A 24,901-nucleotide genomic window follows, 5' to 3' on the forward strand; every position below is an offset into this window, starting at 1 on the left:
GTAAAACATATGGAAAGGCTTGAAAATGACATCCCATACTTGCACCAATTGAGATGGAAATCAAATGTAGGAGAAAGTACTGGTTTCTGTGAGCCTTATAATGTGGCGGATAAGAACTTTCGTGAGCATCATGTATCTGGTTTGATGACGTTTTACGTACGGTTTTTAATTGATGTTAATCTCTAAAGTTGTTTCAATATATCTAGCAAAAGAAAGTTAAGCAAAATTGCTGAAATTAAATGCATTAATATTTTAAGAGCTAACTGCAGCCAGACTAAGTTATACATTAACTTAAAATACGCAAAAACCCTACTGGCAACACAAGAGAAAGCTCTTCATTGATTAATACATATACTGCATAAAACCTTTCCATCTTCTTTCAACCTTTGCGTGATTTTAAACTATTAGTTACCCCTTTCGAATTTACTTCCAAACAAAGTGATAATTATTCCATCAGCTGATATTTAGAGCACCATTGATTTTCTCTTTCAAATATTCATCGGCAAATGATATGTTTCTTTCACCTACCATTGCGTGACCAATGAAAACACGTGGAGGTTCTCATTGTATCCACTGAGGTCTATAAAAACGCAAATTACGAAGGGCAGGAGAATGATGTACGTTAGAAGATTTTTCTTAGAAGCAATAAAGGTAATATTTTAAAATCTATTAAGTATAGGTTATATTAATCTATATTTAAAACCAACTTTTATGCTTTGAAAGAGCTTATCGATAAGATTATATTTTGGTTAAATATTCCTAAAGCACTGAAAGCAAATCGAAAAGTCATATATAGTTTCACACGACTATACTAGCTCTTCTGCTTCTTTGTTAATTCGTATAAGTCGAATATTGAAATTAACTTTTAGCTCACTTCTGACTCACTTCATTGAAGCCAATTTTTTGAAGATTTGAACGTAATATTTGTAATGGCTGTGCAATATTTCTCAGCGATTTTTTTTTAATTCAATGCAGGTTCTGAGAAAACAACGGAAGGAGAAAACAACGTTGTACAAAAAACAACGTTGTACATCATGGAAGAAAAGAAAGAAATAATAAAACATCGCGATTTTAAAAAAGCTTAGTGCACGTTTTCAGAGTTTAAAAGTTTTAAATGTATATTTGTAATGACAGTTCAACTTTATAAAAAAGATTAATTAAATATTTAATTTTAATAGTGAGCTGCATACGTTTAAAACTATATTTACAGCTGCCCATGACATTGGGTTTTTTTCTATTTTTCAGTTTTTGTATGCTTAAATTTCCTTTTTGCCTTTTCAGTAAAAATGTTAGTTAATTTTTAAAATATGATGTGTAGAGATAAAAATATTCCTCACTTCTTCTTGCGCTCGCAAACCATTATGCGATCATGTAGTTAAAATCTGAAACCAAATGTTGGCGATGTCATCATTCGATAATTCGATAAAACAAATGTCATCATTCAATAATTTGCAGGTGGTTTATTTTTTCCCAAACTATTTTAAAACTACGAAGTTTTTAAACCGCTTTATCTTCTATGATGATTTTATGCCATTTTGGATTTGTGTTCGTTTCTTTTTATATGGAACCTGAAAGGTTAAAAAATTAACTTAAATACTTCATTTAATGTCTATCCCAAAAATGCTAAAATTCTAACGTTTTCAACGTAGTTTAGATATTAAAAACGCAAATAAATGTTAATTTTCCTTCTACTGTTTTCAGTTGTGATTAAAAAATATTAGATCTTAGTGGTTCAAAATTTAAAATAAGTTATTGATAGGCTAATAATTTTAATCTCTGAAATAAGATAGTTTCATATATTTTCAAAGATTTAATTTCAGAAATATATATATTTAGGAAACAAAATGCGCATTTAATTCTGAAACTTAACTGATTTCTAAATGCTACGTACTACTACTGCAAAAAAACTTCTATGTTAATACATTTATCCGATGATTATAAAAATTGAGGTTAGATTGAAGATTAAATTAAGGTGTTAGGTTTTAAAATAGCAATTTAAGTTTGTATTCATATTTGCTATTTGCAAAGTTAATCTAATATTATATATGGAAAACCATGGTTAGTTTAGTAACATAATGGATAACTTAAGTATTTATTGAAAATTCAATGCTATATTTCTTTTTTTATTAGCTCGGTTACAAAACTTAAGGAGATTTAAAATCATCTATTAAAATCTGTGCGCTTCTGTCTGTCAGTTTGTTTGTATTGTTTGTAGCATCATCTCCTCCGGAACGGCGGGGAGTTCAGTTTCGACAGAGATACCCTCTCGCTGGAGATAAAAATCTACTTTATTTCGAAAAGTGTTGCAATTGCTCGCTTTCAAATCTTAGAGTTCCTTAATAGAAAATTTATAAGTTATACAAATTTAATGTGTGGCAAGCTATTTTCGTATTAAATGTATTATTATTATATAAGTTCACGTTCTGACGTTGAAGGAAGCACGCGCTTTTATGTGGCGTCGTTCTATGTCGAAAATACTTCGTTAATGTCAATATTTTAAATAAATAGCTGCTGTTGGTAAATTTTTTTCAGGTAGAATAATTGATACTGTATGTTATTGCTGCTTTAATTCCTTTATTGATATTGAGAATAAGTTATTAAATAACCTTAAATTTAAATCGTGACATGATATTACACGTATTAAGCTGAAGCGTCAAAAGTTTTTGTTTCCTAAATTGGCAGAAAAAAAAAAAAAAAAAAAAAAAAAAAAAAAGAATAATAGAAAAAATTTGAAAGGTTTCAGATTTTAAATTACATCCAAAGAGGCGTTTTTTTAACGTTTTTTGAGTTACCTTTATTCATTAAATATCATATTGTTCGCACTTAAACCATAAATTTCAGTTCAGTAGAAATGTCGCAAAATAATTTTAAAATGAGCATATCTTTAGAATTTTCCAATACAGAGTTTCGCGCGCTGGAGATAATAATGTTTTTTCTGTACAACGTTGCCATGGCTCTATTTGAAATCCTTGAGTTTGTTAATCAAAAATTCATTAAAGTTTTCCAAAATATGAAATCGATAATAAAACAAATTTCAAATTTGGTCTTCCACATGCCCATATTCGTAGAGGGATTACGTCATTCAAAATTCGATGGCTATATGTACCGTTGTTTTATCACAGTGCCAGAAATATACATACATTTATGCAGATTTTTCATTATTTAATTTCTTAAAATATAATGCAGGATTCTAACATTCTAACATAACAGTTTGAAAAGTCAAACGGACATTTATAGTGATTCAAAGCACAATCCCAAAACGAAAACAATAGTCCTTCAGGGACAAAGCCCCTTTGGTCTAAAAAATATTTTCGATTTGGTGCTGCTTAGAAAGAATGAACTGATTTCATTCATATTGACATGTTTTTACACATTTTCTTTTCACGTGTACATAGAACTTCTAAATTCTGGTTATAAATTCCGCTCATCTGGCGGATGAGCCACTAAATTTTAAATTTTCACTAGCGGGCAACACTAGTGAAAATTTAAAATATGTAATAAAATTTCCAAATACGTTAAAAGATGAACTTCAAAATACTTATTATTTCGAAATAATAAGCTAGTATTAATCAAAACAATTAAAAATTATATACTGAATTCTAAAAATAAATTCTAAAATTTGACTTTAAAATGCAAAATTCGAAATTAAGTTGCTCTATGAATTTATTCATTTGGGTAATAATAAGATACGATTGCCTAATAATATTGGTTTTGAAAGTAAAGTAATTCAGTAAGAAAGAAGGAAACAGTAAAGTAAGAAGAAGTAAATCGAAGAAATGACTTTTGGTAAATAAGATTGCAGGTCTTACAATTTATTCAAATTTTAAATTTCGTTCTATTTAAATTTCACTTTAATTAAGATTTTTTTAATACACTTTTAATATTATGCAGGCAACCTGCTCTTATTTTGCATATTAGAAACAGTATACTGTAGAAACTAGAAAATTTATAAAAAAAAAGTATAAATATTTCATAAACCCAAGAAGAAATTGCAATCAAAATGTCAAAAAGTTAAAAAACACATTTTTAAACTTAAAGCATATAAAAATGATAAGCTTAAAAAGAAATTACTATATAATCATAATACGTTAATTTTGGTTTAGCATCTTAAGCAATAAGCTAAGCAATTACGTTAGTCCGATTAGTTTAAAAATTACTGCCTCAGAAGTGAACTATACATTTACATACATAAAGCATAAAATCCTACATTTAAAATGAACTTTTCTCAAAAATGCAGGTTAGCTTAATAGTCTAATCGATAGGAGGAAGCTATATCCACCTTCCGTTGTATGGTCATTGCCGAAATAAAAGTATGGGTTAAAATGTTGCAGGAAAGAAAAGTTAAAGGACATATATTTCGGCACATAGCAATGAATAATATTAAATTCTAGATCCGTTTCGTAGACTTTGATAGATAACACAAACTAACAAAACAGTAGTAGAATTAATTTAAGTGCCATTCCAGACATGCGGAATTAACATTTTATATTATGCACGTAATATAATTAAATTTTTGCGTCTTTTATTTCCCTAACAGTTATTTATAATTATTGCAATTATAACTGCTCAACAATTGTTGTGGGTGTTCCAAAATAACCGGAATAAATTTCAAAGGTTATATTATATTTCACACTTACCTTTAAAATGTTCTCCTACTTCAAAATATTCTTCGCTAGCCCCGATACACTTTTTTAACGTTTTCACCACTGCTGAAAACATAGGAATAGTTTTGGAACTCATGACATAGAATATTACTCAAGGCACGGAAGAACGTGTTTTATGTATCTCATTTCTATCACTGAATTTCTCTTATTATTCACTGTACATATCACATTTTGAGAGCTTATTTTATCCATGCAAATAGAAAAATTCATATTCAATAAGAAATTTGATGAGCAGCGAGAATGAGAACACAAAGCATGATTTTCTTTCCCAAGAACTGTCGCATTTTCTCAATATTTTCCTCCCTTCTTCTCGTCAGTGGATGTTTGAGTCATAACAATCATCATATGATATTTCATATTTTTTATCTGTAAAAATCACCCTTAAAATTGTATATATTCAAAGGTTCATTCTTAAATGTTTCCCGAAGTACGAAAATGGTCTCACTTGCAGTTTTCTACAACAAACAATATAATTCCACGCACACGTTTTGAGAGTTTCTCTCCTCTCTCTTTCCCTACCATAATCTTTCGAGAGAATTTCAGTTTTTCTGTGCATTTTGAACGCCCTCTTGCCGCACTGACGCTATACATTAATCACCGACACTAAAAAGCATCGGCATTTAATGCATCGTCGTGCGGAGATAATGTCATCCGCTAGTATGAACATTTTTTTCTTATGTGTCATCTGTCCAGACAGGCTGTTTCGTTTGTTGTCCAATCACCGCTAGTTGAGTTTGCGGATTGTTTAACAGTGTGCTATTTCAAGAGGATTTTCCAGTGTACTGTTCCAACAGGGCAAGAGCTTATTCATACTGCTGGCATCTGGAGAACCTTGTAGACACGGCCACTCTGTTATGGCTGGCCGCATCGTAAAACCTGTTCCAAAGGAAAATATCCAGAAGATTAAAGATCATTCTCTCTAGATTCCACCGCTACAAAATCTGCAAGAATGACAAACCAAAGAGTATCGTCTACACGAATTGAGCGGCCGAGCGGTAAAGTCGCTGAACACTGGTAGTTCGGTCCGAGGTCCGAATCCCGCGAATGGGCTGACTGCATGGGTGTTTTCGTGTTTTTCCCCATGTGTAACGTGTATGCGAGCCAGTTTCCCTTAGAAAGTCCTCCACGAAGGCATCCCTCCCCTTAGGCAGATAACTCTAATGTGCTTTGCCCTACTTAAATACACCAACACCAACGTCTACACGAATTGAGTAAAGTAGGATTATATTATGAATCTCTACGACTTCGTGTCGCAACGAATAGCTGAATAATAGAAATAATGTTGATTTTATGTTCTGTTAAATGTTATAAAGTGTTCGTAAAATGCAGAATAAATATTTATATATCACTCTTATTTTCAATATTTACTGATGACTGCTGACTTAAATCGTTTCAAAATAACATTCCAATACAACGTTTCAAAATAACATTCCAATACAACATTCCCTACTGGGCGCACTTTTTTATTTCCGTTCGATAGCGAACGAATAATACAAACGTCCAAAGCTTCATTTTCAGGTTAAGAATCAGTTTGTTTTAGAAAACAAGAAATCTTTCCAACTAAGGTGCAGTTTTATACCTGAGAAATGTAAATAATGCAGTTTTCACGTGTTTGGAATGCGCGCAGAAACTTAATAATGCGCAATATTTGTAGGAAACCATAATAGCTTGATTAAAATCTACCTTTGGAATAACAAAACATGACAAAAAAATCTGATGTGTACACCACATGACTTCCTTGTACGGAATATTAAATTATACGCATTTGTTTCTTGCATTTCTTTTAAACTTATTGGATTTAATTAAATCTACTTCGCCGACAGCGCATAAACCACAATAGAATGAAGGCATTCTTTAAAATTCACTCTATTTGTTTAACATAGCGACACTCTGGCACTAGGTTTACTTAACAGTATTTCACTCATATTATAACTCAGAATGCACAAAATGTATATCATTTAAAGAATTATCTAATCGTTGCCACATGTTCTTTTCAAATACTATAATAAAGCTAGAACGATGTAAAAAAGAAAGTAAGCAAACAAAACAAAAAAGAAACAGTTTTTCACAGACGATTGAGTATTTCTCTTTCAATTAATTCAGTTTTCACTTCACGACAAGACAAAAATACATAAAAGCTCAAAATATCTGTATTAAAATTACTAATTATTAAAAATTAAATTAATAATTATTAAAAAAATTAGTAAATCTTAAACACTTATTTCCTCGGCGTTATTTTTGTTGTTGTGAAGCCTAGTCTCTCTAGATTGGCAACAAATCTACAATTCTGCTGTTTCAAATGTAAACAAATATGTCCGCCATGTTATTTAAAACTTAACCGCACTTAAACAGCTTTTAAATTGTTGATAATTGTACAAATATTGCTTCCAGAATTACGAAAGGCATAAAATCCTTAACCGGAAGATAAGAACAACATAATTCAATCATTTTAAAGCAAAAAATGTACAATTTACAAACATATAAGAGTAAAGAAACTGAGATCACTGTGCGCAGTAACAGAGTGTATATATATATAAATATAGTATTTATATACGTTTGGTGCAGCCGATTGCAACCAAAATACGAGGTGCACATCTACATGTTATAGCAGTCCTATATACAAAATTTCAACGTTCTGAGGCTACTCGTTTTTGAGTTATGCGAGATACGTACGTTCGTACAGACGCCACGAAAAATACTCTTCAGAATTAATTTTAAAGCAGTTTTATAATTTTTTTGGAGGAAACGAGTCTTTTATTCTGTCTTTACGTACAGATATCACGCAAAAACGTCGTTAAATTGCATTCGATAGCGGTCAAAATGGATATTTTCGTTGAAATATGCTGCCTGGAACTTTTCGCGATTACAATACTTTAGTAAAAAGGTGAAAATAGCAGATTGCACGTCAGCTGAAAAGGGTTTTGATGATAAATTGAATAATGGCAATTAATTTAAATTGAGTACTGGAAAGAGAAGTACTTTTCTATATAAATGCCTGCTCTGAAGACTCGTACATCAACGAAAAAAAAGGTTTTCAGTCCTATGTTTTCTAATTAGTACTTGTTATTAATGCTTTTAACAAATAAAACAAACTAATCTCCAGAAAATCATAAAAAATCTACCGAATATAAAATATCTGAAACAAATTTTAATTTTGTTTCATATTTTAATCAGTTTACTTTATCTTAATACCAATAGTGCTGGTATGTAACAAGCATACGTTAGTTTTCTTTTTGTTATCTAGCTGCCATATGACTGAAAAAGGATTATGTTACCTTGAAACAGGAAGATTTCAGGAGAAACTTTGAAAGAACGTTTTCGTAATTGCTACTTTAAGAAAGTAAAGTTAAGGGATTTATATTCAGATTGTTACTGTAAGCTGATATTCAGCACAAAAACTCTAGTTGAGCTAGATTTTACGCAGGAACGCTTCGCTCGTTTTGTCGTTCCCATCGTACTAGACGTACAATTTCTATTCTATTCACGAGAAAAGCAGCTAATAAATTACGGTGTGTTGCTTCTTTGCTGTTGATGAAGCAACTTTTTTTCTATAGGACGTTTGTAAACTAGTTCCCAGAAGCATCATCGTACGCCAAATAATGCATTAGATCTTTTTTCCTGTGTTTCTGTTTTTTATGTAAGTATAACGTCATGCTTAGAAAACGAACAATAAAAGTAAATTTGAAAATAAGCGTATTAGTTATATTTCAACTCGGAACATAAATTTATCTCTGAAATTTTCAGTTTATTTATTGAAACTGCGTGGTAACTTCAAGGTTTCTAAATGTGAGTAGACCACATAGAAATCTATTTGTTTATTTTTAAAATAAGTACGGAACTAGCGCTTAAAATCCTGGAGTCAAAGTTGGTACATAAATAATTTGTAGCTATTCTACCCTTATGTAATAAGCTGCCTAAAAGTGAGTTACGCATGTGCGATATTCAATCTTAAAATAATATTATTCTACCTGGTATAAAAATTTTCCGATCTGCAGATGAGGAGTAATGTTTAAATAAAGATGTTCTACGATTTGATGTATTCGGTAAACGATACGAATATATGAACTCTAAAATGCTTTACTGCCATTCAGATTCTGCAGTACTATTACATTAATAATACAAGGTGAATCGGAAAAAGTGGCCAAATTTTACGGGGTGATAGAACGCAGCTATACGAGCAATATTCATCATAGAATGTATGGTCGGAACGCAAGGGACGAGAATCAAATGGTAGTTTTCCTTTGTCACATTTAATTAATTAACACAAAAATGAGAGGAGATACTTCAGAAAACATTTTATTAACAGGAATGTAGTTGATGTACATGCTCGAAGAAATTCCTCAAAAGATCTTCCACTAGCTGAAATGCAGACTTCACACCACCGGGATAAGGACTGACTCACATTTGCGAAGACACAAGACATTCCCCGTGTATCGGCGGCAACAACGGCAATGCTGGCAACTAGTTCCATACTAGTTTCAAACAGGCACTCGTAGATTAGACTTTTCATATGGCTCCACAGGAAAACGTCAAACACGAGAGATCCGGTGATCTTGGTGGTCAAGCATTGGTACCATCTCGACCGATTCATCGCGCTGGAAATTTCATGGTTTGTATAACCAGCCATTCTCTCGTCAATCCACGGTCGTAAATGTCATTGGGTGCGAGGACAGATCCTTTTACCATTTATAGTGCCACCTAATGCCTTGCCCTTTGCATTCCGCCCAAACTTTCTGTGACGAATACCCCATACATTTTTGCCTACTTTTTTAGATTCACCCTGTATACGGAAGTATAGCAGCGGCAGTCAACATGTGTACCCAGCACGCCGCATAATGTGCTGTATTTAATGAGTGTTTAGGAATACGGCCTGGGTAAAAATAAAGATAGATAATTTCAATCTTGTGGTATTAATTTCAAATCCTTTTTACATGTAAACATACCTTAGATAGTTAGAATTATCTAAGGTGTTACTGTTATCTAAGGTGTTATTAAAACTGGGAAATTAATCCCCAGTTTGGGAATATGGTAATAAAGAAATTTTTTAACATATTCGTGGGCTACCAGTTGCTCATCACTGATGTATAGTATGAACAAGTCAATGTTATGTAAGTCTAGTCACATGTAACTACGTGCTGTAAATAATTAGCTTTCTTTGTCTTATAATGAGAAGCGTACATCTGCATGCTGTATTTAAGCTGGACAGATATCGCAGTCATATAAGAACAGACATAACACGTAAGCACGTTTTTTTGATTGCTTTCTCAGAGCGAAAATATTCTGGTAACATATTTTGTCATCTTGAATAACAAGAACCTGTGTCTGTATGTCTCAAAACTCAAGAAATTTTTTGTTGATAGTAATAAAATTTATTCCAAATGTAGTTCATTAATACCCGATGTACTACTACCTATCCTCAGGGACTACTGCTTAGAGATATGTAAATTTTTATGGCTTATTTATTGTTTCCTAACATTTACTGAAATCATTATTTGTGGTAAACTACATTATATAAAGACATTTTATATTTTTTTCTTTGAAAAAGTGCTAAGTTTTACTAGGCCTAATACAATGTTCTATAAATTACTCTTAAAACACAAAAGTTTTGAAAAGCTCTATTAAGTATAATAAAAAGGTATACTTTAATTATATAAAAATTTCAAATGTGTATCTATAGTGGATTTTGAGAAAAGGTGCATCGAAAATGGCAAATTTGAATCGAAAATGGCAAAAAATCGAAAATTGCAAATTTAACATGATCAGTATAGGGGATATATGTCAAAGCACGCAAGGTAAATGTCTAAGGTAAAATGGCTGCTCGAAGTATTTATTAAGGCAATTTGGTCTACCTGGGTTACGCGTGGAAGAAAACAAGAAAACCATATGTACTAATCCGTTCTTTTTGAAAATAAAGTAGTACAAGCTACCACTCGCATTTCTTCATTTTACAAAGACCATATATTTTGCGATAATTTGTTTTCCAACAATAATATCCAGACTTTGATTAGAATGAAATTTAAAATAACACTGCTTTTCAGTTTCACTAGAGAATCTATGTTTTGCTTTAGAACATAAGCACGTATTATTAATTTAAACCCTTCTAAATGCGAGAAATGAGATGTCATATACTAAATCCCTTCTGGTAAAATAATCTGTGGTCTTCGAAAATGCTGAATACTAATCAGATTATTATTCTCAAATATTTGGATTTGGATACTTGAAACCAGAATTTTTATGATGAATATATGAAACGGTGAGGAATTTACTGCTCGAATATTTTAATCATAATGAATTACAATTCATTCTGAAAGCCGCAGAGGCATCGAAAATAATTTTATTTCTAAGTATGGATACCTTTCCAAGTAGTAAAATTCATTAAAATAACTATTTGCAAGGTAGAGTAGTCATGTGATATTTTGGGGCAAGTAACAGTAAAGAGATTTTTAAATTATAATTATCTACTTTCAGTTTCCAAAAACTGCTTAGTTATTAAAAATGATTTACAATCTAAACATCCTAATACTAACTCTTTGATGCGATAAATTGTTACGTTTTATTCGTACAGTTTAGCTTTTCTCATTTCATATTAAAATTTTTTACATTTCACATATATAAGACGTAAAACAGTTTCATATTTTAAAGTTAGAAGTAAATATATTCCTTTCAAAATTTCATTTCATGCAAATCATACACCTATAATGTTGTTGTTGTTCTTGTTGACTGATGTTCACTTGTCTGACCTTTAGTCAGCCCAAGCCCAAGAAATTCGTCGTGGCAAGAACCGCAAGATTAAGCCTGCCGTTGGCAACAGCTTTGAGCATCTTACAGGTAAAAGTGGGACGTAGCTCAGTCCTTCCCCCCCCCCAATTTCGATGGAGAGAACCTCGGGGGAGGACGGGTCCGAAGTTCTCCCTCTTCTCTTCGCCTATCATCAACCTCTCAAGAAGACGTTCGGTAGACCACTCATTTAGAGTGCATCTACATCTATAATGTAATATTAAATATCAAAGATTTCGAAAGTTCAGAATAAGACTATTCAAGAATTGCATCCACACATTCCTATATAATTATTACAATAAAAAATAAGTATTAAATTATTGAATGATATTTTCCTAAAAATTGGCAACTGGTTATTACACTGAACACTAAAATTTGTTTCGATTTTTTAAAAAAAAGTTTAAATTAGATGGATGGCTTAAGTGTCATATAAATATAAGCCAATAATTCTTCACGAAAGTGTTCCTTTAGATTACCATTTCTCACACGCTTAAAACAATCAAAACAAGATTTTAGTACCCGATATAAAATGTTAAATGGCCATGCATATGTGAAAAATCCTAAAATTATGAGTGCGAGAGGACGGAAGCGCAAAGATGGTCCCAATTTTACATACCTAGTGCTTCATCCCATAAGGATAGTACTCTGGGCAGTTCAAGTCATAGCACGTGATACTCCCATGCTCCTTCCCATGCTTCTTTTTCAAATCACTAAAAAAATGCAACCGTAAAGAAATAGCAAGAATACTTGTTTTGGCTATAAAAAAAAGAAGATGCCATTTTTCTTTCAGTTACTGGAAGTGTTTGATACATTCTGGAAAAGATTTGTTAAAATAGTCTTTCATTTTTTTCCTGGAATAAAAAATTGATAGCACTGTGGCTTGAAGCTATTAAACTGTTTTTTCTTACTCTAGGAACTTCGCTTCTGGAACTGACTACGTGGTGTTTCTGCCAGTCACGCTTTGATTTTTAACAGTTTTTTTCAGTGTATTTTCAGCCGCAAAACTTTATACTTTTTACTTTTTCTTCTTCATTTGTGCAAACTTGCATCCGATCTTCCTAAACTTCCTTTTTATTTAAACCTAAATATATATATAAATATTTATTTAAAAATAAAAATATACAAAAAAAAAAGGTAAATGCACCCACACACACATATATATATTACACTTTTTAAAATTTTGTATGCATTTTTCTGATAAATTTGTAAGGTTATTATTTAAATTAATCAGTTATTTATAATGTTACGAATTTTATATTTAGATAGGTAATTTTAGTAGAATTGTAATTAAAATTGCTCTATTTTTCTGCGAGACAAATTTAAAGAGAAAGCTATGCCAGAAAAATAGAAATACAGGGGCAAGTGCATTTAACATTAAGTAAATGGGTATCTCCGTAATTTGGCGGAAATCTCAAAAAATCGCCAAATTTGGCGATATATTGGTCCGGTTCCTGTATCACGGTAATAATGAAATGGAATAAATGTAATTGAGCACTGTGTAAGCTGTCCAGTGCTTTCCAGTAATTTCGAGAAGCAGAAATATTTTGCGGCTGGTTGAATACTAAATAAAGCCGAAGAGTAACTGGGAGCACGTTGCTTAGTTACTGTTTTTGTGAATTGTTACTTTCGCGTGAACTGAGATTACCAAGCCAGCTTCCTCTTTAAATGCTCTTTGCATTCCGTTGTGTTTAACGGTGTTAGTAGCTTGAGTTGTAACTATTGATTATACTGCATGATACTGTGAACACTTCTGCGAACATTTCTGTGAAAAATTCCAGTGTTATGAGATATTTCTCTTGATAATAATAAATTTTTTAACCTATTATCGGAGTTGTGCATTCAACCTATTACGAACCCGTACGCAAGCAACAGTACTTTCAGCCTTTACTACAACTTCTCTTTTCAGTTTCTTCACTAGAATCTGAATGAATTTTGCTTGGATTTAAACTGAAGTTTTGGGATTTTAAGATATAGCATTCTTCTGGCCTATGTATGCATGCTACGTGTAGTTCCTGCTAGCTGTGATAAGTTGTAATTAGTCGGCTTTGCGTTACATCGCTGCCGGCATTTGAATTTGTTACGCCAGTAGAGGAAAGGCTTGTTCCAAAATAAATGTAACTATTAGAAAATTAAAGGTAAATTTTACAATGGAAAGAATCATCACAATTATATTGTTTTAGATCCCTCATGTGTTGCTAAGATTATAAGCTCCCTTTCTTTCTGTATGCCTTCGTGGTGTAAAAGTAGCACACTCGGACGCATTCGAGAGGTCCAAGTTCGAGTCTCGGCGAGGGTATTTCTCATTTTTTCACTTCTCCTGCTTCAAAAAAAAAAAACTAATGACTCTACAGTGGCGCCCGAACTAAAAAACGTGCTGGATGATGATTCTCTACCACCGGGATTTGGCGACTGGGTACATAGCACATTTTTCTCTTCTCCGGCATCAAGAACCCTTAGAGACTCTCTCTGCAAGATTAGAATGGGAAGTCTATAGATAGAGTAACCCGTAATTAAATTTCATAAACTACGAGTCTTGGGAGAAAAAGCTACAAATTATTGCCACTTATAATTATCAAGCATGGAGATTAGTGGAGTATAAGCAGTTTATTTAAATTTTAATAATAATTTGTAGTTCATTTGTGGGACTTTCGCAGTTCATTTGAATTTTATTAATAATTTTAAAATAAAATTTGCGGAAATCTAGGAGGACCACACAACCATACTTCGAGGATCAATTATAATCCATGGGCCTTAGGTGAAAAAGGCTGCATTGGTTGAACCATCTTATAGTAAAACTCTATGAAAGCTATCAGTATTTCCAAGAACATAAATTGATACTAGATTTATACTACTACTAGTAATATACTATTCTTCAAGAAGGCTCGCCCACAACTCGGTCAAGACGTCAAGTGGTTATTAAGTGAACGCCCAAATTTCTAATTTCTGCTTCAAAAAAACAAATTCAGAACTTCTAGATATGATTCATTGTTTCGAAATGAAAATATGGATTTCGAAACCCTATATTTTTAAAAGTATTGGACTCGCATTAATAATAAAGCATGAAAAGAACTGCAAACTCACGAAACTTTCTTCAGGCACAAGAAAAGCTCTGTGCAGTGTCCACATAATCACACGATATTTTAATCTCACGCGGATAGCACCATATCCAAGCGGATGTTGAGTTCAAGCATACCTTTTGTAACATTTCCCTGTTAGTTGCAAAGAAGTTATGTGAGAAAATACAGTCCTTACCATATCCCTTAAGGAAGAAGTCAGACGGTGTTAACAGCTAGATAAACAGATTTCCTGCACAATGTTGTAACACATACAGTCTGAATTATATTACTTCTTTTATTTGTGCCGTGCCTGCAACAGGACATACATTTGCTGTGTGCGAAGAAAACCTAATGTGTTTCCAGAAATGTAATACATTTAAAAATTCAGTGTTCTAAAGTTCGATGGATCATTTGTAATATTCCTACGCTTTATATTATAAATAAATCTCGCATCGTTGTCTATTTTTTTAATAATTTGCATTAGTTTTGTTAAAACATACAGTCTTTTCCTGAGATCTTTAATTGGACGAAACCCAAACCCGATGGCATGAGAGATGTTACGTCTCGCCGGCATCGTGGACTGGCATGCGCTGTGACGTAGCATGAACCTTTTAGCAAAGAATTTTGTTTTATTTTGAATTTCACCAATTGGCTTCAGCCTTTTAAATAGTTATACACAATGCTCCTTTGAAAAAGTTCATAACTTGCCTCTCTCAATACTTTGCGGTTAGTCAGCTTGAAATTTCACTCATAGTTAAATATTATTATATTTCTTCCAATGTCGTATTTTTATGTATCTTTAAGAAATGCATATTAATTTAAAAGTAATATTTAATAAAAAGTTAATACTGCAACGAATTCTTTGAGAGAATTTTTATCTCAGTGAGAATTTTTTTATTGATAGTTGGATCTCAGTGGCATTGAGAGAATTAAGTTGTCATTATTTTTAGTACTATTAAAGGCGATCTTAGTCAGAAGATAAAATATAGGTGGAAGGTTTTCATCGATACACAGAAAGAGAAGCTTTCTTGAAGAAATAAAAAAGCAAAGAAACTGTTTCCAAGCTCAGACTACGTCATCGCAGGATAAAAAGAAAGTCCAGCAATCTCTGCGGGTCTTTGTTTATTTTCGCCCCTAAAAATAGCCCTTGACAACTGGCAAAGAGGAAACCAAATAAGAGATGAGAAATATTCTCGACCTCAAGTAAAATTAATTTCGCAAGTGAATAAAATGTCGGTATAGTTATTGTTTAGGCCCTTCAGTGGACGAATATTTGAATTCTAAGAAGCAATTCTAGCTTCTTTTGTTAGATTTTTGGAGGTCGAAAAACTAAAGATTTCCTGTAATGTTTAAAGCAATGCATTCGTTAAAACCAAGACATTATTTCAAGAGTTAAACTAAAGCTGTACACCATATTTTAATAATAAGTAAAACCTTATGAATAGCCACACTTCAAATTCGATGGATATGGTGACCACAAATTTTAGCATAATTGGCTGACAAGGCAGAAAAATGAAGGCATTGATAAAGATTGATCGGTATTGGAAAACATTTTGAAAACTCATCTCAAAAAGCAAATGATAAACATGTGTCAGGAAAGATGAGATTCAAGTGAAATAGACACATTCTTTTATATAATCTTCCTAAAAGCTGGCGTCAAATGTATTATATTATAGACGATTACATTTCGGAATTAATCATTAATCAGAAGACGTTTTATGATTTTAACAAAAATTCCTTGATAAAAATGTTACATGCTTCATAAGGTATAGTGGCCTGCTTTGCGGGGGAGGGCATACGCTTTTGAAGCATATTTATATATGCTTCAAATATTTATATGCATATATTTATATTCGTATTCATAAAAATATTTATGTGCATGATAAATATTTATACTTATACATTTTTGAAATATGTATATGCATATAAATATGATATGAATTTAATTAGGTTTCCTTTAGTTTATTATTATGGTAAAGCACACAAGGCTTATCCGCCTAAGGGAAGAGATCCCTTCGTGTAGGACGTTCTAAGGAACACTGGCTCAAACGTTACACACGTAAAAAACAAAGAAAATGCCCATGCAGCCAGCCCGTTTCCCTGGAATTGAACCCGGGTTGGAACTACCAGTGTTTAGTTCAGGAAGTCATAGGCCACCGCTCGGCCGATGGTGGGTTATGACTTTCCTTTTTTGAAAGAAAAGGGAAGAAATTACTTTTATGGTACATTAATAATTGCCGCATTTCTTCGAAAATAAAGCCTCCTCGCATACATGACCCTATTTATATTTTGGATAAAGTTTAAAAGTGTACCTAAATAATAATTTATTTGTCTTGCAATCATTCTGAGAAAGATAAGCTTAGTTTTTGCTTCTTCTTTCTGACTTTACTTGAATTAACAGTAGCATTAGCTGTGCTAATTATTAGTGATACAATGTTACTTATTTGTTTTCAAGTGATTAGTAATGGTCTGTGTAATGGTGTTATGGTAGTTTTTTGAAATACCAAATTTACCTAATGGTACCCTACAAGTTGACCATAACAAATAACATAAAACTCAATTCAACAGTAAGATACTAGTACCAATAAGATTTAACATTTGCGTTGTGTTTATTCCGGATTAACCCTTGAATCAATTTTTTGGTGACCTGGTGAAATGACATGAGTAAATAATAAAAAAAAATAATAATACACTTAAATATTTCAATGAAAGCAAATTTGTTTATTGGGAAAAAAAACCATCCTTCAATTTAAAATATCATATAATAGAATCAATAAAAACAAATAAAATAGATATTATAGTTATTAAAGATATTCCTGGGATATATCAAAAAAAATATTCAACGTAAGATAATCTCTATTCATCCTTAATACAAAAAAGCTTTAGCCCTTTTTTTAATAGACTTATCTCTCAATATTGCACATAAAAATTTAATGCCATTATTACTTCTATTAAGTGTAACATATTTCTATACTTTTGCTTAACAGGTTTTCTATAGAAAAATTTTCAAAATTTTTCAGATATAATTGAATTTACACCCTTATTGCACACACATAAAAATCAGTTTTCCAAAAGGAGAGCAACCTTAACAAAATTTCCAGGAGGAATTACATTCCACAGAATTTATACTAGAGTAATGACTTAATTGTACAGACCATTTGGACTAATTTAGGTTTCAGAGAACACTCCTTTACTGCAGAACTACAAGATATAACTTTTCACATTTTGAACCTTAACTATTAACTTTAGCTGAAAAATTCAGTTTACTTTTACGGTTCTTCAAATAATAATAATAGTGACAATAAACAAGGTAATTTCTTTAAGAATGAGCTTTTGAACTCTGTAATACTTTTTTTCTCAGATAACTCTAATAATAAAGATAATGATAACGAACCTAATTCATTTTACTTCCCCTTTTTTTTAAATTTTTTTATTAGGAAAACTACTGGGATATTATTAACATCAATAATTCCAAACAAAAATAATTCACTTTATGCTTAACTCATTTTTTTAAAATTTAATTGGAAGAGCAACCCCTTTTTTTTTTTTTTTCTTTTAACAATTAACCTCACTCTCACCCATAACTACTCCGCGAGATCTTGCAGATCTTAAGATTAAGAAAATTCTGAATTTAATGAAATAACAAGAAAAATTTAATATCACCCAACTGAGGATTCAAGACCGAGGTCTCCTGGCAGGAACATGTAACAGCTAATTCAGGCCAGTGGATACCCTTGAATGTCCATCAGGATTCAGAACGGAAGAAAGTCAATTTAAAACTGGTAATCTGGTTCCATAAATTTCATAACCGAGGTACCCTTGTAGTGCACAGGATCAGGCAAATGCAAGTTGGTTGTCCATCAGGATTCAGAACGGTTGAGAGGCGATTAAAAAAAAACTGGTAATCAGGTTCCATAAATTTCATAACTGAGGCTTCCATTGATTTTTTATTTATTTATTTATTTATTTATTTTTTATTTTTTTTTTTATTTTTTTTTTTTTTACTAAAATTACTTGTACCGTGACTTTATGAGAATCGACTCATGAAATTGTCTCGGGCCCAAGGGCTCCGAGAAAGGAAAGAGACGCTCATCGTCCCGAAACTGCGTAATAATAAAAATAGCAACTCCAAGAACTGAGAAGCGAAGCGCAAAAGTGTCAAGTCGCTGTTTCCCGCGAAAACAACCCCTTTTAACCAAGACGGGGCAGCCAGCTTGGCTAAACCCCCGCCCGAAAAGGTGAAAAACCCAGTACCAAAAACTCCTGCCTTAAGCAATGCAAAATTTTACCAAACCCAACCAGTTTGAATTTTTAACGGATCTCCCAACTCGCCAGAATCGCGCCCAGATGAGGCCACGCCTAAACACCCACGATTGTAAAACGTGGCAACCCTGACAGGAAATAGCTTTTCCAAGTCCAAAGAACGCACATTTTTTCGTTGAAAGTGAACTTTCGAAACTCTTCTTCCCCCCTTTTTTGTTAGAAGGAAAACTTAGGAAGTTTTAATAATTAAGAGGCCATAACTAAAAATTGATTAAAGCTAGGATTACGAAAGTGGTCTCAAATTAAGGAGCTAATTTTTCTGCAACTAATGATATTAAATACTAAGAAATCAAATTAATTTTTAACATGAAAAACTGAGTTTATTACAAGAAAAATTCACCTAAATCCATTGTCTGCGTGTACAAGATTGAAGACGCAGTTCGCGTAAACTCGAATAGCCGAAATAGATTACACTAGAATTAATAAGCCAAATAAAAGAATATAACCAAACTTGTGTAGCTCAAATTTTGAATAATTACAAATTAAAATTTTGATTTTTATGAATCACCTAATTAAATTAAATTCGCTACACAACATCGCTACACAACAATGGATACTCGCTGTCTATATTGAAATTGCTCAGTTAGGCATGGTTGTTAAAATTAGTGGTAGTTATGAAATTCATATATACGGCGATTACCTACTAATATATTTCGTGTTTAAATACTGTAACTGTTCTGTATAGGATAATAATTATTAAATTATTTTTCCTACACCTCAGTTTCATTTATCACAATAACCGATTATTATGCGCTTCCAAAGCTTAGGACAAATATATAATTAAAAAATATCATGTCTTATTTTCAAGGAAAACGTAAACGATCTAAAAACGTAAACGACTTAAATCTAAATTTAGATTTCCAAAATGACTTTTAAATTAAAAGACTTCTTATTTTCATGAGAAAAATTATGAAAAATGTATTAAAATAATTATTAGAATTGATGAATGTAACATATATTCATTTAATTAGCATAACTAATTAAGTCTCATAATTAAGTCACGTACCTCTCTTTTACTGAGTATATTGTCTTTCTAAAGTACTATATATATATATATATATATATATATATATATATTGCATCGTAATGCTGCTATTATATATTTATCTTATGCATTTTGTCACATTTATATTTATTTTGTAATATTTATGATTGACAGGACTAATTATGTAGATGGTCAATGTTTTAGCTTCTAATTCTTTTAGTATATAAACGAGAAAGTAAAAGACGATTGATTAAGATACAAATAATCATATTTACATGTTCTTTGAGTTATTGAAGCAGAGTCATATTACTCCTTCTTCAAATGATATGCTTGAAACTAAATCAGAGAACTTCCGAGAAAAACGTTTAAGCAACTACTGATATTACTTTCATTTTTCATATTCTAAATTCACTAAAATTGGTACTTAATATATCAACAAATTGTGAATGCTAATTTGTACCTCAATTAGAGATTCAATTCTCTGCCTGCTCAACATACAATACTGTCTTTTAAATCTTCGAATGTGCTTTTGTTAGGAGCCCTTGCTAGACATCCGTGGCACAGATTTCTATTCAGGGGTGAAACCTTTCATTTTTGTTTCCTTTGTAAACATACAAACACCCATGCACCACAGATGTACAACACGGGCTTACAGAAGTAAGTTAATTAAAACATTCAAAGTTACATGCATAAATTAACCGAACAAAGCAGAGAGCAGCAGTCTGACCCGGAATACAGTCTGTGGTAAAAAGAAGGAAAGACCTTTTTGGTGACCTCAGCATTACAAGATGAAATATATTTCTCATTCCACTTAGCTAAAAGCTTCTTATAATGAAACGATTTCCAATAGCTCTTTGGAATGATAATGTTGATATCAATGGGTAAATGTAAGGCATTTTAGTTACGAAATCAGCTCTTTCATTTCTATAGAAACTGTGATGAACATGCAGATATGCAAAACGGATATCAATTCCTCTATTTTTACGCGAACTGACAGTTAATAAGGTCTCGATAACTAATTTGTCTGGTAATACTGTTCAATAGGTGAATAGAAGAAATAGAAACAGAACAAATAAGGTACCTTGAGGAGGCTGTCCCATTATCCTTGATCCATTTGACGGCAAGATAAATACACAAAAGTTCTGCCTGAAAGACTGTGTAATCACTTCGTATACGGTGTCTAAAATAACAAACTTCAGAATGGCCTTCAAAAAGAACAAATGCAAGGCCAACTTTGTTGTTCATCTTGCTGATACGAAACATAATGAATAAGTCAGAAGTAGAAGCATCTAATACGCAGGTATATTCAGCATTGAACTATGATTTCGGAAGCTAGTACTTGCTACTGTCATGAACACCTGCTTGCCTTGCAGGTACAGCTGACAGTTTCTGACAGACAGGGATAATTAAATAAACTGCCAGTCATAGACGAGGTAAAGATGAGAACTCATAAGAACAGTATTTAATACTGCACTTCTCGTGTTATTACACTTAATGCCACAATATGCATAATCGCTATTGCAAAGTTACACGATACCTATGTGCGTGTACCATTTTATACTACCTATATACGTTCATAATAATTTTCCTTTGGACATTACAATTATTTTCAACTCCAGCTCCAAATATATGCCGCATACGGCGTGCTGTATTCCGGCTATCATTGTGGTATTACAGCACTTCAAGTAGGCAAATACTGAATCGTAGGTACAGAAGGACAGGCTTGGATGTAGTGAGGGGTGTGACTAGTTGTCAAGTGTGTGGTGAAAAGATATCTAAATGCTTGCGAGATTCCAGGGTGAATGCCTGAAAAATACATAATTACAAAATACTGAAGTACAAAAACATCATAAGAGTTCATAATGATTTTTTTACATTGTTTGGGTTATTTGAACTTCTCAAAGTACGCCAAGGCTATCCGTGTAGCGGAAGTTATGCTTATTATGTAACCAGCTGGTTTACCTGGGATCGAATCCGTGTCAGGCTCCCAGTATTCAGCCCTCTTAACCACTCGACCATCAATATTTAATTTTGCATATTTTCTTCTGTTATATTGTCAGTAATACACTACATAAAATTACTATTACAATATTACAGTACACCAATGCACATTGTCATTTTACATAATATGCATAAAATTTCTTTAATTCTTGCCACCTATAAGTGAACTTGTTCTCGGCACGCATTAAATGCAGTTTTCAAGTATTGCTTGTTATACATTTAGGATTGAACAAAGTAGCTGAAGAGTGATTTTGTAAGACCTATCTCTATTTTTCCACATAAACTAAAACAGATCTTAAAATGAATCTACAATGAACCTGGCGAATACTCGCACAGTCGTGAATTAAATTCCAGCACAGAAGAAGGGTGAAAAATAACCCTTTATTACACTCATGTCCATAAATTAAGAATAATTCGGAGTCACGCGGAAATCGAACTCTAAAATAAATATATCACCTGTAAAATCACAACACACATCTTCGAGAATCATATGCAAATTTCAGGAAGTAACCAGATGACACCGATGGTATGTCACAATGACGAGAGTGTGAGAGAGTGATATATAAGGAATACCAGCAAAGATGTAAAATTGTTCGCAGGCGCTTTATAAGCATTTCAGTGCAATAACCGAATAGTTATGACACAAAGGACGCATTTGGAGGATTTTTTACGTGGTAGAATTATCGGCCGTAGGGAATGTGGGCGTACCCAGTTGGAAGTACCAGACGAACTTGGAATTGCCCAGAGTGTCATCTCCAGGCTTTGGAAACGATTCCAAGATGATGGTAATGTGAGTAGACGTTATAGCACAGGTCGCCACAGAGTTACAACGCCGAATGAGGACCGGTATTTGGCAAAAGTTACTGCCAAAAGAAACAGGCGGAGCACAACCTCAGACCTGTCTCGTCAGCTCTCTTCAGCCACTGGTACGACAATTTCAAGACAGACCGTGTACAGACGCTTAGGGCAGATTGGTCTATATGCTCGTAGACCTGTCAGATGCGTTCCACTTACTGCAACTCACTGTCGCCTGCGGTTAGCCTGGAGTAGAGAGCATGCATTGTGGACACCGCAACAGTGGGCTTGTGCGATGTTTTCCGACGAATCGAGGTTTAACTTGCAGTCTGATTCTCGCCGGACTTTCATATGGAGAGCTCCAGATACCCGTTACCACCAAGAAAAAACATTGAACGACACTGTTACGGTGGTGCAGGAGTGCTGGTTTGGGGTGGAATTATTCTGGGTTCCAGAACTGACCTGCATGTTCAAATTGGAACCATGACAAGCCAAATCTATCGGGACGTCATTCTGGAACAACATATACGTTTGTTTCGGGGCGCCATGGGCGCACAATTTGTGTTTATGTATGACAATGCCCGTCCTCACCGTGCAAACATCGTAAACGAATGCCTTCAATCGGAGGATATCACCCGTATGGACTGGCCAGCATTCTCACCGGACTTGAATCCAGTAGAGCACGTGTGGGATATGCTTGGCCGACGAGTTGCAGCCCGTCAACCTCCTCGAACATGTCTACCGGAACTTCGGAGAGCATTGCGTTTTGAGTGGTATAATATCCCCCAAGATCAGATCGATAATTTGATACTCAGCATGCCTAGGCGTTGTACGGACTGTATTGCATCGTCTGGGAGACATACAATGTATTAACAATGATACCAAACATGTAATATTGGTTTTTGTAATTTGCTCCAGGGAGAACAAATCGCTAATGTTTTTAATAATATCAAACATATAGCATCTTTTTTTGCTCTTTACCTTTCGTTTAATAAATAAGCTTTACAAATAAATTAAATTTGGTTTGCTTCTAACTCTTCCTTTGCCTGATTTTGCATTATCCTTAATTTATGGAGACATGAGTGTAAATCAAACTAATTTAACAGAAAGCACGGACTTCGTGCGTCACAAAACATCGTTCACTTGCGGCGGTAGCTAAACGTAGACTATAATACAAATCAAATCTGAAAAATAAAAGAGTGCAAGAACGCGCTTCAAAATTACGCCTAAGACGCAGACTCACAGAAATCTAACCGGCGTGGTACTAAACTGACAAGGCCAAAAGGCTTCTAGCGTGACCGCGAAATAACAACGAAACGTGCGCTAGGCTAGCGAAACACGCTCTGAATAAACTGAGATAATCACACGTTTAAATAGCACTTCACTTAACTTTAAATTTACATCCTGGCGGGAGAATGTGAGGGAAAGTTGAGAACAAGAAAACTTAAAATAAATTTGTTTCGCAAAATAATCAAAACCCTACACTTTATGTTATCACAATGCAGCAATGATGTTCTGTACCTGAAGTAAATATAACGTGACAATGAATTTACTGATTACATTTCAATGTCTTATCCGTTTTATAAATCAGTATTTAATTTTTCTTAAAGCTGATTGACTTAGATAGTTTTGGCAATTCACAGCTATGTGAAGGTGCAGGTTACTTCTTTCCCCACAGAAGCGTTAATTATATAATGCGCGTGTTTAAGCTATATAGCTTATTAGAAACTTCGAGAATAAAATCATGAATCATCCTTTCTTATTCTTCCCGCTGTTTATGCAGCTCCATAGTCGGTATATAATAGCGGTTGATGACATCAAGCACAAAATGCTTGGTTGCGATACTCACCTTCTCTGGCCTGAGTCCAATGTTCATACAGGGAAACATCGGGCTTTCCCAAACTGTATCCATCAGTAATTCCGCTGAAGAAAACCGAATGGAATAGTGCGTTATTGTTGTCGACGCCAAGAAACACGTAGGCAAGTACGTTTCCATGTGGCTTCCGAATCTATGCGCAAAAATGTAATAATCTTTTGATTGCCTTGTGATACCTCTCTATGAGACTTGATGGGAAGGCGACACTGAAACGTGACTTACTTTGATTCTAAACAGGTAAAAAAATTCAGAAGTCAGATGCTTAGTGAAAGACTTTTCCTAAAAGCGCTATCACATACGATATTTGTTGCCGGAACAAAACGTTTGGAGGAACAGTTCTGAGAATCGCTATTCCGAAAAATCAGGTTACCATCTTCACTAGGTAAACAGGCTGACAGCCAAACAAGCATCAGTTATCGCTGAG

Source organism: Stegodyphus dumicola, chromosome 8 (assembly GCF_044657685.1).
Source record: "Stegodyphus dumicola isolate Sdum_Otavi_A_Nest chromosome 8, ASM4465768v1".
In the NCBI taxonomy this organism is placed as follows: Eukaryota; Metazoa; Arthropoda; class Arachnida; order Araneae; family Eresidae; genus Stegodyphus; species Stegodyphus dumicola.